Here is a 12,800-nt window from a genome sequence, read left to right on the forward strand (position 1 = left end):
TTATTTAAGTAAAAACTTAAATGATACAGAAAGCAAATATTCTTACGTTCAAAAGCTAGCACTCGCAGCTGTTCAAGCGATACACAGATTTCGACACTATGTCCTCTTTCGCAAAACTACTATTCTGTTAGATTACAACCCCATGACTTATATATTTTCGCAACAGTTGCTTGGGGGAAAATATTCAAAATGGATAGCAATCCTGTAAGAGTTTGATCTGGAATTTGTAAAATCCAAGTCAAAGAAAGCTCTAGTTTTCGCAGAATTATTGTGCAATCTCCCATCGTCGTCCAACGATGAAACATCCGATGAAACAATCGTGGACGAAAGTTTGTTTCTGATATCTTCAAGCAAAGAGTGGTATGGGGATATAATCATTTATCTCCAAACCCAAAAATATAGGCCAAACACCTCCCACTCCGAACAAAAACGTATTCGATACCAAGCAAAAGACTACATGATCGTCGGTGATACACTTTACTGTCGTGGTATCGATACAGTTCTGAGAAGGTGCCTCACCCATGAGGAGGCCGAAAAAGTCCTGAATGATTGTCATTCAGGCGCGTGTGGGGAGCATCAATCCGGATATGCTACAGCGCAAAAAATCTTACGAGCAGGATACTTCTGGCCAACAATGTTCAAAGATTGCATAACCGCAGTCAGAAGTTGCCATGCTTGTCAAATTTTCGATAGCAAAACCAGAAGACCACCCGCACCTCTGCAGCCAATAGTTGATGTTGGGCCATTCGCCAAATGGGGCATCAATTTCATGACATGTAACCCCACCTTGACTGGGGGGCATGGGTATATCATAGTCGCAGTTGACTATTTTACCAAATGGGCCAAGGTGATGCCTACATTAGATAATACTGGTGAAATAGCTGCCCTCTTCTTTTTCAATCATGTAGTTGCCAGATTCGGCGTACCACAAGCTATAGTCACAGATCATGGATCGCATTTTCGCAATCACATGATGGTCAAATTAGTTGCCAAACTAGGGTTGTCTCACGACAGCTCTACTCCATATTATCCACAAGCCAACGAACAAGTTGAAGCAATCAACAAGGTCCTGAAACGCATGCTGCAAAGGATGATCGGAGTTCACAAGAGAAGATGGCACCTAATCCTGTACTCAGCTTTGTGGGCTTACCGAACATTGGTAAGGAATGCAACCGGGTTTACACCTTTCCAACTGGTATATGGCCTGGAAGCAGTCTTACCAGTCCAGTGCGAAATCTCGTCTCTCAAACTCGCAATTGATCTCCTCCCCAGAACTTCAGAAGAAGAAGCTCGTTTCTTGGAATTAATCCAATTGGATGAAACCCATTGTGATGCCGCTTTGGCTAACGAAGCCCATAAGAAACGAGTCAAGGCATAGTTCGACAAAAATGTCAAACCCCATGTCTTCTCAGAAGGTGACATGGTCTTGCTTTACGACCAAGAATCCGATAAATTGGGAGCAGGTAAATTTAAGTCTTTATGGATGGGCCCCTATATTGTTAAATGAGTGTTAGCAAAAGGAGCTTACGAGCTAATGGATTATGACGGAATTCCACTGGCGCAACCTCGTAATGGGTTGTACCTCAAGCGTTACTATGCGTAATGGTAACCTGTATGCTTTTGTTATGTTTTTGTTTTCGCTAAAATGTTTATTTTGGTCAAGTAATCCACTTTTTACATTTGTTGCAGATGTAAAACCTATTGGAGTCATGTGTTCGATATGCCGACGGAGCGAGTCGTAGTTCGCAGAACCTATCTTTTGCAGCCTGGGCTATTTTTGATCCAAGCGGCGAGTTAGTAAGTTTCAAAGGGGTATGTGTTGGTCGATCAACAAATAACATCGCTGAATATAGCGCGTTGATAGAACTTCTCTCTGATGCCATCACACATGGTATACGCCGACTAATTATCAGGCTAGACTCACAACTCATAATACTACAACTCACTGGTATCTATTCCGTCCGAAACCCAGCTATTTATTGCATGTTCCTAAGGGTTAAGATTTTGGAAAGACAATTTGATTTTATTCAATATCAACACATTTCTAGAAACTTAAACACATTAACTGACTCATTAGAAAATTATGTGTTAGATAGACATTTGCAACATTTATAAAAAGAAACATACCATCAATGTTTGCATTTGGATTATGTAATTTAACCAAAATAAAACTCTGAAAATCAAAAATATATATAATTGTTTATGGTTTACACATAATGTTCTGTAACCAAGACAAAATTGGTCAAGTGACCAAAAACTCAAAATGCTAGGGGGCACCCTAGTCTAATAATGCTCGTGATAGCAAGTCACAGCCTGTGCGATCATGCGTAAGAGACGAGTCCATCGTCTTGGCACACCAGTAGTATGCTGCTATAACCTCAAAGGTAGCTCGTTAGTCCTCACATCTGGAATACCAAGAGTGAGGCCCTCAACCTGCTCCTGTAATGCTGTGAGAGTCTCGGCCACATCAAGGTCACGAAGGATAGCCCTTCCGACAGCCTCTCCTGCTGGGGCAGCAGCTAGTAATCTCAAGCAAACTATTGGATGAACAGGACCAACATCTGCATGTACACATGAGTTTGATTAAAGTCTTGATAGAATAAAGCATAAGGACATTATAAATGAAAAACGATAAACAGGAATATGGTCAAAGATTTTACCAATGGTGCCCCACTGTTCGCCATCCGGCAGTACTAAATCTGGATCACCTCGGAAGTCCATGCCAGCATATGGATACTCGGAATAAACCATCTCCTGATGATCAAACCCCCTAAAGAAGGTATCAGAAAATGAAATCTGAGACTGACCAGCATGCCTAGACATATGGTCAACCCATCTCTGCATACGTGGTTGAGTAGGTGAAGGTAAATCGAGTGCAATATACTGCGGCTGCATCAGTGGTATCTTCTCCAAGGCAAAGGCGGTCAAAATAGAACCATACCCAAAGTTCTTCAACCTCCCGCTCTTTATCTTGGTCAACTGTTCTTTCATCACAAGAAGTACTGCGTCACACCAGTTGAACACCTTCAGTTGGAGGCATTCCAAGGCATACTACATATAAGATCGGTTGGCTACATGAAGAGCTGCACCACCGGCCATCCTACCAAAAGTAAACAGGATAGTCCTGAGGGCCCTGTCAGTGACATCACGGATGATGATCTTGTCATCTTTACTCGGCTGAGATCCTTCTCTGCAGTACCGGCGAACGTAATCTCTCACAGAGTCGCCTCCTCGGGCCGAACCTGATAAAGAGATGGGGGCACCCCGCCTCGACAGACTAGTCAAGAAATAGATGTCTACTACAGTCAAGGGGATAGATTTGCCCCTGATCTGGAAAACCTGGTTGGTAGGATCCCAAGCATCGAGAAAATACTGCAGTAAGTTGATCTGTTGTCTCATGCTAGAAATGTGGAAAAACTTCAGCAAGCCACAGTTCCGTAGTGCGTTTACTGTAACCGGATCATGTAGGGCAAGCATGTCCTCTTCTTCATGCTCGCTTTCTCACCATGTAATGGTCATCTTACTCCAAAGATCTCTGAAAAACAAACAAGAGAAGAGTTAGATCCTGATTTTGGTAAGAAACAAGCAAAATTTCCATCAAAAATTGTGCACAGAATTCCTTCTCTGTGCCCATCGCACCTACAGTAGTGCTCTGGGTGCGTTGCATGTCAGATGCCCTTTAAACAGGCCAACATTCAATGCACCTTTCGATACACAAAGAGTGCGCTGAAGGCAGAACGAGTTTTTCAAACCCCAGGGGCTTAGAAAAACTAGGAATCAAGCTCAGAATGTAAAATGGAAACCATGAAATGAAAGAGCTCAGGTTTAGCTCCTACCTGGTCCAGACGGTGCCGAGAATTGTCCACAGAATCTCCCGAAATCAGCTGATGAAAATCAAAGGGGGAAAGCACCTCCAAAGCTCCAACAAACCAAAGTTCAAATGAAATTCTAAAATGAGAGGTAAAAACACTTTTTCATTACTTTTTACGTAGTTCAAAGTAAAATATTAGTGTTCTAACTCGTTTTCAAGCATATATTGTTCATTTCTGACTAGTTTGATGAAGCATTTGAAAATACAGTACAATCTTTGAAAGAACAAAGCTATTTATGGTAAAATAAAAAAAGGGACCATTCAATCGAGCAGTTTTAGCACATAGTTCAAGCTCGTTAAAAAATAAACATAAGACATGAGCAAATGTTTCCCCCCGCATTTAAGCTCATTAAAAAATGAACTATTCCCCGGTAAATAACCATCGTGAATGTAGTACTTCAGCCATTAAAGCTTTGGTCGTGTTTGCACCGTCACCTCCACTTTTTCATTGGCCGATCATTCACCTCCATTTGATTGTTTACCCATTTTGAGGAACAGCTGCGAAGAGTGATCTCACTAGCCATCCTTGTGACACTGTCGTGATTGGAAAATTCCAAACCTTACCTGGAATCAGCTGCTACCCATTTTATCACTCGTTCCTCAAAAGACGAGGCTCCTTTAAGCTCTTTTCAACTGACTCGTAAAATATGAAAAGATTGCCCAGCCATTGGCCTCTCCAGCTCATTAAAGGGACAGGAAGTGCTATCCCTCCTCTAGATTTTAATCATTTTGGACCTGAGGGATTATTACACAAAAAGATCGAGCGCTTGTTTTGTTCGGCTCGTTAAAAGTATCGAAAATTCATCCCTTCTGTATTGTTTTATACTTTTTCGGACTTAAGGGATTAGATGACGAAAAAGGAATTTTGGAGTTACCTTTACGTTCCTTTTCAGACTCTCTAAAATTGAAAAGGACCGAGTTATCTTTGTCGTTAAACTCGTTAAAAAGATTAATAGCGACAAACTTGTCTATAGACAAGAACGAGTTTCACTATCGATAGGCTCGTTAAAACATAGCGATGTGTTTGCTCGAAGGGAAAATTATAGAACAAGCATATGTTATCCTCCTCAAGCTTGACAAAAATAAAAAGGTACTGGTCAGCAATGACTGGGGAAAATTGGGAAGAAAACTTGAAGAAACTTCGTTGGTAGCAAGTCGCTCTTGAACATGACACTTCCACTCCGTGTCCGAGTCGGGTTGGGTTGTTTCATTCACCGATCACATCACCATGGTCCCATCATACCATCCACATTTGGGGTTAATGCTACCAATCCATCACAACAATGTCGTCGATATGTTCAAGAGAAGTCATTCAGAGAATTCACCTGTGTCTCACCCACTACCATACATTTATGCTCCATTCTTTCATGACCGCCACCCTGAACCTTATATCACCAGATCGTTTTCACCTCCATTAAAATCATTTTCTCCGTTCTGTGTCATTGATGTGGGATTCATTAAGGCCCTCCTGTGACGGATCACTTCTTGTTGACATCAGCTCATTATCCAAGAAGTTGATCTAGGAACACCCCATTCAGTACTTTGAAGCTTGCATGCCTCAATGGCAAGTTTCTCACTTCCGGCGACAGGTTTACATCAATGGCCTTCGACCGAAAGATTTTGCGTGGTGTTCGACGCCAAGTCCTTTATTCACACCACGTGAATTGTACTGCAGTACCTTGAGGGTCATTATCATTATCGGTGATTCCTCTCGCGCTTGTTAACAGTTTACATCATTGGCTGGTAATCAAGCGATGTCTTTCCATGTTCGACTTCAGAACATTTCTCACATGGATTGACTTGTACTTCGAGTGAAGATCGAACGAGATTGAAGACCCCGGATCTAGTTTCATCCATCTGGGCTGCGATATATATTCAGGGAAATAAAGACATTAAATGTACATCATTGCTGCACAGATAATCATCCACTCAAAAGGATGATGGCTCTATCAGAATCATCAGTCTACACTCAGACGATTGTCTGTCCTATGTACATGAAAATGAATTTATAAAGTTGAGCATGGGAATGCCCGCCTCAGCTAGATCATGAAAATATTATGAAGATAATGTATTGTATTGTATCTTATTACAGAGGTCCTCCCAGCATTGAAAGAACTTCAGATCCTCATAATAAAGCATTTCACCCGACATCAAAAGATTAATGGCCTCATGCTTTAGGGGGCAACTGTTATAGACATTTTTTGGCCCTACAACCCCAAGCATGAAATGTCCATAAACCAAGGGCTCCTAAGTCCCTAAAAGTGTTGTTCTAACCCCTAAAGGAACAAGGTCAACAGATTACAGCTTCTCCCAGAAGTTCTCCATGAGAAACTGCTCAGAATTGGTCAAAATAGGATCATTGCAGCTGCTCCACTGGCTAAGTGCGTTTCATCTCACCCAAATACACTGTGAGGGTGCGTTGCATTTCAAAAGTCCCTTCTGTGGGGTGTGATGGGTGAGAAATGACAAATGGCAGTGTCATTCCGCGAGGTGGAGAGGCAATGGAAGCTTCCATAATCTTCTCCTGTGACACTTGCCTCACTGAATTTGACCAAGGATGAGTAAGAAGCCATCAGTCTCCAAGTGGAAGCAAGAACTATCAGAGAGAAGACACTAATCAAATCACAATCTGACTCATCCCCCTTACAGATATCTATATATGGATCCCTCATCCTAGAGATCCGAAGGCTGGAATTTTGCATATTGTAAGGAATTGCTGTTGGTTTCTTGAGACAAACATCAGATTGTTGGGTGATCTAAGCTTTGTTTGAGGTGAAGAGGGGCTTCTTTGCTGGGAGGTTGATGCTGGGTCAGAACAACTTGTTCTAACTCCTCTTGGCTCTTTTCTTGTTTATCAATAAAAGCTATTTGAGTTTTCCTCCATGCTTTTGTGTCATTGATGCTTGCTACATTTGTATGGTCAGTTTACATCTGATCCTAGATTGTTTATGATTATAGATACATGTCTTTGTATAGTGCTATGCTTCTGTGATCTTACAGGCACTTTGTGAAGCTAGGCGTGCAAGGGAGCAGGTAGCTGAGGACTATCAAAGAAGAGAGGGATCAAATTAGGAGATTAGCGCAAGACAGAGGTTGGTCTTTCTGTTCCTCTCTATCTATAATTCATAAAGGAAAAATGAAAGTAGCTTTTCTTTGTTTGTTTCTAAGGCAGCTGTCACACCTTAGTGGGATAGAGCAGTTCTATATAGACACTTTTCCCTGTAACACTCCTCCTTTGCATGATGCTATCCATACTCCCCCTGAGTACATGCCGTGTCTGCAGAGAGATGATTCAATATAATAACATGACACTATAATTCAACAAAGAGAGTATGACCTCCCTATGACCATGAACTCATACATACATCAATCATCCAACCAAGTGGGGATACACCATGTTTGACTCATCTACCCAACCAAGTGGGGATATACCAAAGTTTATACATGACAGAAATACAACAATTATTACATCATCCATCCCAAGGATATTGGAGAAATAAATTACATCATATGACCAATATACCTCATTGAAATATAGATCATGACTTATGCAAATAAGAAATAACTAAGTTCAACAACCATAATGCCAACAATGTGAAATTTGAACACTCCCCCTGAATCTGTGCTACTTGTGCATTTCTAGCAAGTTATTCATCAAAGCATCTTTGTCAGCAGATACGAATTTAATGAGCAAAGTATATTAGCAAATTGTAGTCATTAAAAATCAGACATAGCACATAGTCTTAACCACTTTTTTTTTGTTAGAAAAACATATACATGCTTTCAGCCAAGGCAACCTGCATGTACCCACGCATATACTTCATGAAACCAACGTGTAGTAAACTTCTTTTGAAAAACTGGATATCACAGCAGGATGATGCAACAACAACTCCCAGCTTTTGTTTGAGGTATTCAAATGTTTCTCTGAGCAGTGGTTTAGTGAATATATCAACAACCTATTCTTTGGAGGGGATATACTCCAATTTGACCTTTTTTTCAAGCACTTATTCTTGTAGAAAATGGTACTTTATGGGTATGTTCTTGGTCTTGGAGTGCATGATTGGATTCTTTGAAATACTGATGGCACTTGTATTATCACATGAAATGGAGATGGGTGGAGCACATGTGATCTGAATTTCTTGCAAAGTTTGCATCATCCAAAGTAGTTGTGTGCAACAAGATGCAACAGCCACATATTCTGCTTCAGCTGTAGATAAAGCAATTGAACTTTGTTTTTTGTTGAACCAAGACACTAACCTAGAACCCATATAGAATGCACCACCATTAGTGCTTTTTCTATCATCAACACTTCCTGCCCAATCTGCATCTGTATATGCATGAAGAGTAAGATCTGCATCTCTAGGATACCATAGCCCAAAATCCTGAGTTCCTTGAAGATATTTGAAAATTCTTTTGACTGCCTGAAGGTGTGAATCCTTTGGATTTTCTTGGAATCTTCCAACTACTCCTACTGCATGCATGATGTCAGGTTGGGTACCTGTTAGATAAACCAGACTGCCAATCATGGATCTGTAAGTTGGTTGATGTACTGTTGTTGATTCATCATTTGAGCTGAGACTGCATCCTGTTACCATTGGGGTACATATGGTTTTAGAATCTTCCATTCCGTACCTTTTCAAGATCTATTTGAGATATTTGGTTTGTGAAAGAAAAATACCATCTTTATTTTGTTGAACTTGTAGACCAAGAAAATAGGTAAGTTCACCAAGCAAGGAGATTTCAAATTCTTGCTGCATTACTAAAGAAAAATTTGGACTCATGGATTTTTCATTGCTACCAAAAATGATATCATCAACATAAACAATAATAATTAACAATTTATCATTTTCAATCTTTTTATATAAATTGTTATCTATAGAAACTTTTGTAAAACCTTGTTGGTGTATATATTTGTCAAGGCGGTAATACCAGGCCCTTGGAGCCTGTTTTATACCATAGAGAGCCCTTTTGAGTCTGCATACAAGTTTTGCATCATTTCCAAGAATGAACCCTTCTGGCTATTCAATATAAACTTCTTCTTCTAAATCTCCATTAAGGAAGGATGATTTTACATCCATTTGCTATACTTTGAATTTCTAAAAACTGGAAAGAGCAAGAAACATCCTTATGGCTTCAAGTCTGCCAACAGGTGCAAAAGTTTCTTCAAAATCTATACCTTCTTGTTGAGCATACCCTTTACAAACAAGTCTAGCCTTGTTTCTAATGACTTCTCCATTTTCATTCAGCTTGTTCTTGAATATCCATTTAGTTCCTATAATATTTTTATCATGAGGTCTAGGAACTAGTTCCCAAGTATCATTCTTTTCAATTTGCTCAAGTTCTTCATCCATCGCCTTGACCCAACATTCATCTTTGCATGCTTCATTTATATTTTGAGGTATGGTGGAGGATAGTAATTCTAGATAGCTTGAGGTCCCTGTAATAGTTCTTCTCGTCTATACACCAACCTCCCTTTTGCCTAAAATTTGAGTTTTTGGATGATTTTTTTGAACATACCTAGATGAAGTCTTTTCTTCTACCATTGTATCTTCTTCTAGTGCTTCATTGGTTTCTTTTTCAATATAATTTTTATTTGATGTGGGAAAGTAATCCCCATCTTCCTGATTATCATAATCTTCTGTTGATTTTATCTATTTTGGATTTCTGCATGCTTCATCAATTAAAACATCAATGCTTTCAACAATTTTCCCAAGTCTTTTATTATAACTTTATATCCTTTACTTCTGGAAGAATAACCAAGAAGAATACCTTCATCTGCTCTAGGTTCAAACTTACCAAGTTTTTCATCAGTCCTTTTGATAAAACATTTTCTTCCAAAAACTTTAAAGTATTTTATGGTAGGAGTCTTACCATACTAAAGTTCATGTGGAGTTTGAGTGCTATTTACCCAAACACTTGATTTGTTGAGAATAGTCACGATAGCGAATGCAGCTTCACCCCAGAAGGTTGCAGGAGTTCCAGATTCATCTAGCATGGCTCAAGCCATTTGTTGAAATGTTATGTTCATCCTTTATACTACACCATTTTGCCAAGGTGTTTTTGCAGTGGAGAATTCCCTTTTTATTCCATGTTGTTCACAAAAGTCAAAAAATTCATCCGATATAAATTCCCCTCCTCGATCATATCTGAGGCATTTGATTTTTCGATCTGATTCATTTTCAACCAAATCTTTTAAGGCTTGGAACTTTTAAAATGCTTCATCTTTATGCTTTAGAAGACCTATCCAACACATTCTGGAAAAATCATTAACAAAATAAAGTATTCTTCTCCACAAGGTGACTTTTTCCTTGTTGATCCACATAAATCAGTATGGATAAGTTCAAGAGGCTTACTAGCTGACCCTTATTTTTCCATGAAGTCAACTCTAGTTTGCTTACCAATTTGACATGGTTTGCATATTGTATTTTATGGGATGCTGATATCTGGAAGATCACAAACAACCTTGAGTTTGCATGCTTTTCTTGTTTTTGAAAAGCTTAGATGTCCCAATCTTTTATGCCAAAACCAGTTTTCATAAGTTTTTCTTAGATAGCATTGTTTTTGTCCTCCTTTGAGTATGTATAAGTTTTTTGGAGTTCTTGTACCTTTGATCACTGTCTCTCCTGTATCAAGCTCATGAAAAACATATCTGTTTTATCGAAACACCACTTCACTTCCATGATCACACATTTGACTGAAACTCAACAGGTTATGCTTTAAACCATCCACATACATAACATTTCCAACTTTAACCTTTTATTTCAAGAAAATAGACCCTTTACCTTTTATGAAAGCTGGAGTGTCATTTCCAAATGAGACATTCTTTTCCTTTTCTAAGGAATTATATGAGTGAAGTTTCTCTTTGTCACCTGTCATGTGTTTGGAGCATCCACTGTCGATGTACCATTGATTTTCTTGTCCTTTTTCATATAATTCTATACCACATCTTTCTGTTTGAGATTCTTTATTTCTCCATATCTTGGGATTTAATGATGTTTGCTCATTTTGAGGTGTTTGCCAAAATTTTCTCCTGCATTTATATTCTTCATGACCAAAGTTGTTATAGATTGAGCATTCTATTTCATTTTCAAGAGGAGAAAATTTATTATAAGAACTTCTCTTAATCACTGTTACATTCCTTTGATTTCATGCTTCTCTAGTCATGATGGTTTTGTAAGCAACACATTGAGTAGATTTGTGCCCAAAATTATGACATGAAAAACATTGCCCATTAAGAAGTTTCTATGACTATCGAATCTATTTACCTGTTGATTGTAGTTTCTATTGATATTCATCTTTGGAGCAAATTGAGTATGATTTGCCTAAGGTTGGTCACGGCTTCTATTGATATTCATCCTTGGAGAAAATTTAGTATGATTTACCTGGTTATCAGCTTTATGCCTTTCCTGATGATTTTCATACTATTCATTGGTCTTTGTTGCATCAAGATAGCTTTTGGTGGAGGTTGACGACTTTTGTGATTGAGATGCTTCTTTAGTATATCCAAGACCTGTCTTTATCAGAGGAGAACGCTGAACTTTGATAATTTCATTTAAACTTTCGGATCCTTTAGCAAATCTAAGATTGAGAGATTTTGTTTTCTCAAGATCTTTTCTTAGACCCACAATTTCACATTATAGTTTTTCATTGTGTTTTTCTTTTTACAGCAAGTTGGTATGTCAAGGTATCTATGATCATATTCTTTTCATCTAAACATATTTTGAGTTTAGAGATTTCTTCATGAAAGTTTTCCTCTTCTAAATCATCCAAAAAATCACCATTGTCATAAGCCATGAGAAGTCTATAATCATCATGTTATAGACATTTTTGTGCCTAACAGCATGGAGCATGAAATGTCAATAATCTGAGGGATCCAAAGTCCCTAAACATGTTGTTCTTACCCTTAGAGGAACAAGGTCAGCAAACCACAGCACTAAAAATCAGTTCTCCACCTGAATACACTCAAAAACAGGCTATTTCTAGATCATGTCAGCTGCTCCACTGAGCATCTACGCTGAATGTCAACTGCTCCACTCTGTACCTGCGCTGAATGTCAAAACTAATGAAGGCTACCTGCGCTGGGCGAGATTGGCCAAGTGGCACAGTCATTCTGCAAGGTGTCAATTGCCCAGGAAGCTTCCAAACTGACACTTGGATCAAGGAATTCGCCTTGTGATGAGTCACAGGGTCTTGATCTCCAAGTGGAAGCAAGAATCTCCAAGTGGACTCAAGAACTGAAGATTAACTAAAGTGGGAGAGGACACTAGTCAGCTTCATGCCAGCCTCAAGCTGACTCATCCTTTCTCCAAATCTCCTATATATAGAGCTCTCTCATGAGGTCTAAGGAGGCTGGAATTTTGTGCAAGTAAGGAAGTGTTGTTGGTTTGTGTATAGAACTATTGGGTGATTGCTTTGAAGGAGGTGAAGAGGAGATTTCTTTCTGCTGGGAGGTGTTGCTGGATTGGGCCTATTATGGTTGTAACACTCTCAGAACTTTACTTCTTCCATTAATAAAGTATTTGAGGTTCTTCTATATGCATGTATCTTTGTGGCGTATTGATGCTTGTATATTTGATTTATTCTAATCCTTGAATCAGTTATGGATGTATGCTTCTTGTAGTTTCCTTTCTTTGTGCTTTTACAGGATCTTTGTGTAGCTGGGCCGGTGAAAGAGCAAGGAACTAGGAGCAAGCAGCAAGGAGTGAAGATTGGATCAACCATTAGCGCAAGATAACGGTTAGTGGATCATCCTTCTCTTCTCTCTCTCATCTCACAAAGAAGTAATCTTGAATAGCTTTGCATTCAGTTGTTGCTTAGGTACTATCACCCTTAGAGTGGGATAGGGTCATTCCGTATTGGATACTTTTCCCAACAACAAATTGGCGACTCCGCTGGGGATCGAACCCAGAATCTCTGGTTTCGCAGACCA

This window comes from Pinus tabuliformis, chromosome 7 (assembly GCF_031772625.1).
Source record: "Pinus tabuliformis cultivar Carrire ecotype Pingquan chromosome 7, CPIR1, whole genome shotgun sequence".
Taxonomy (NCBI): Eukaryota; Viridiplantae; Streptophyta; class Pinopsida; order Pinales; family Pinaceae; genus Pinus; species Pinus tabuliformis.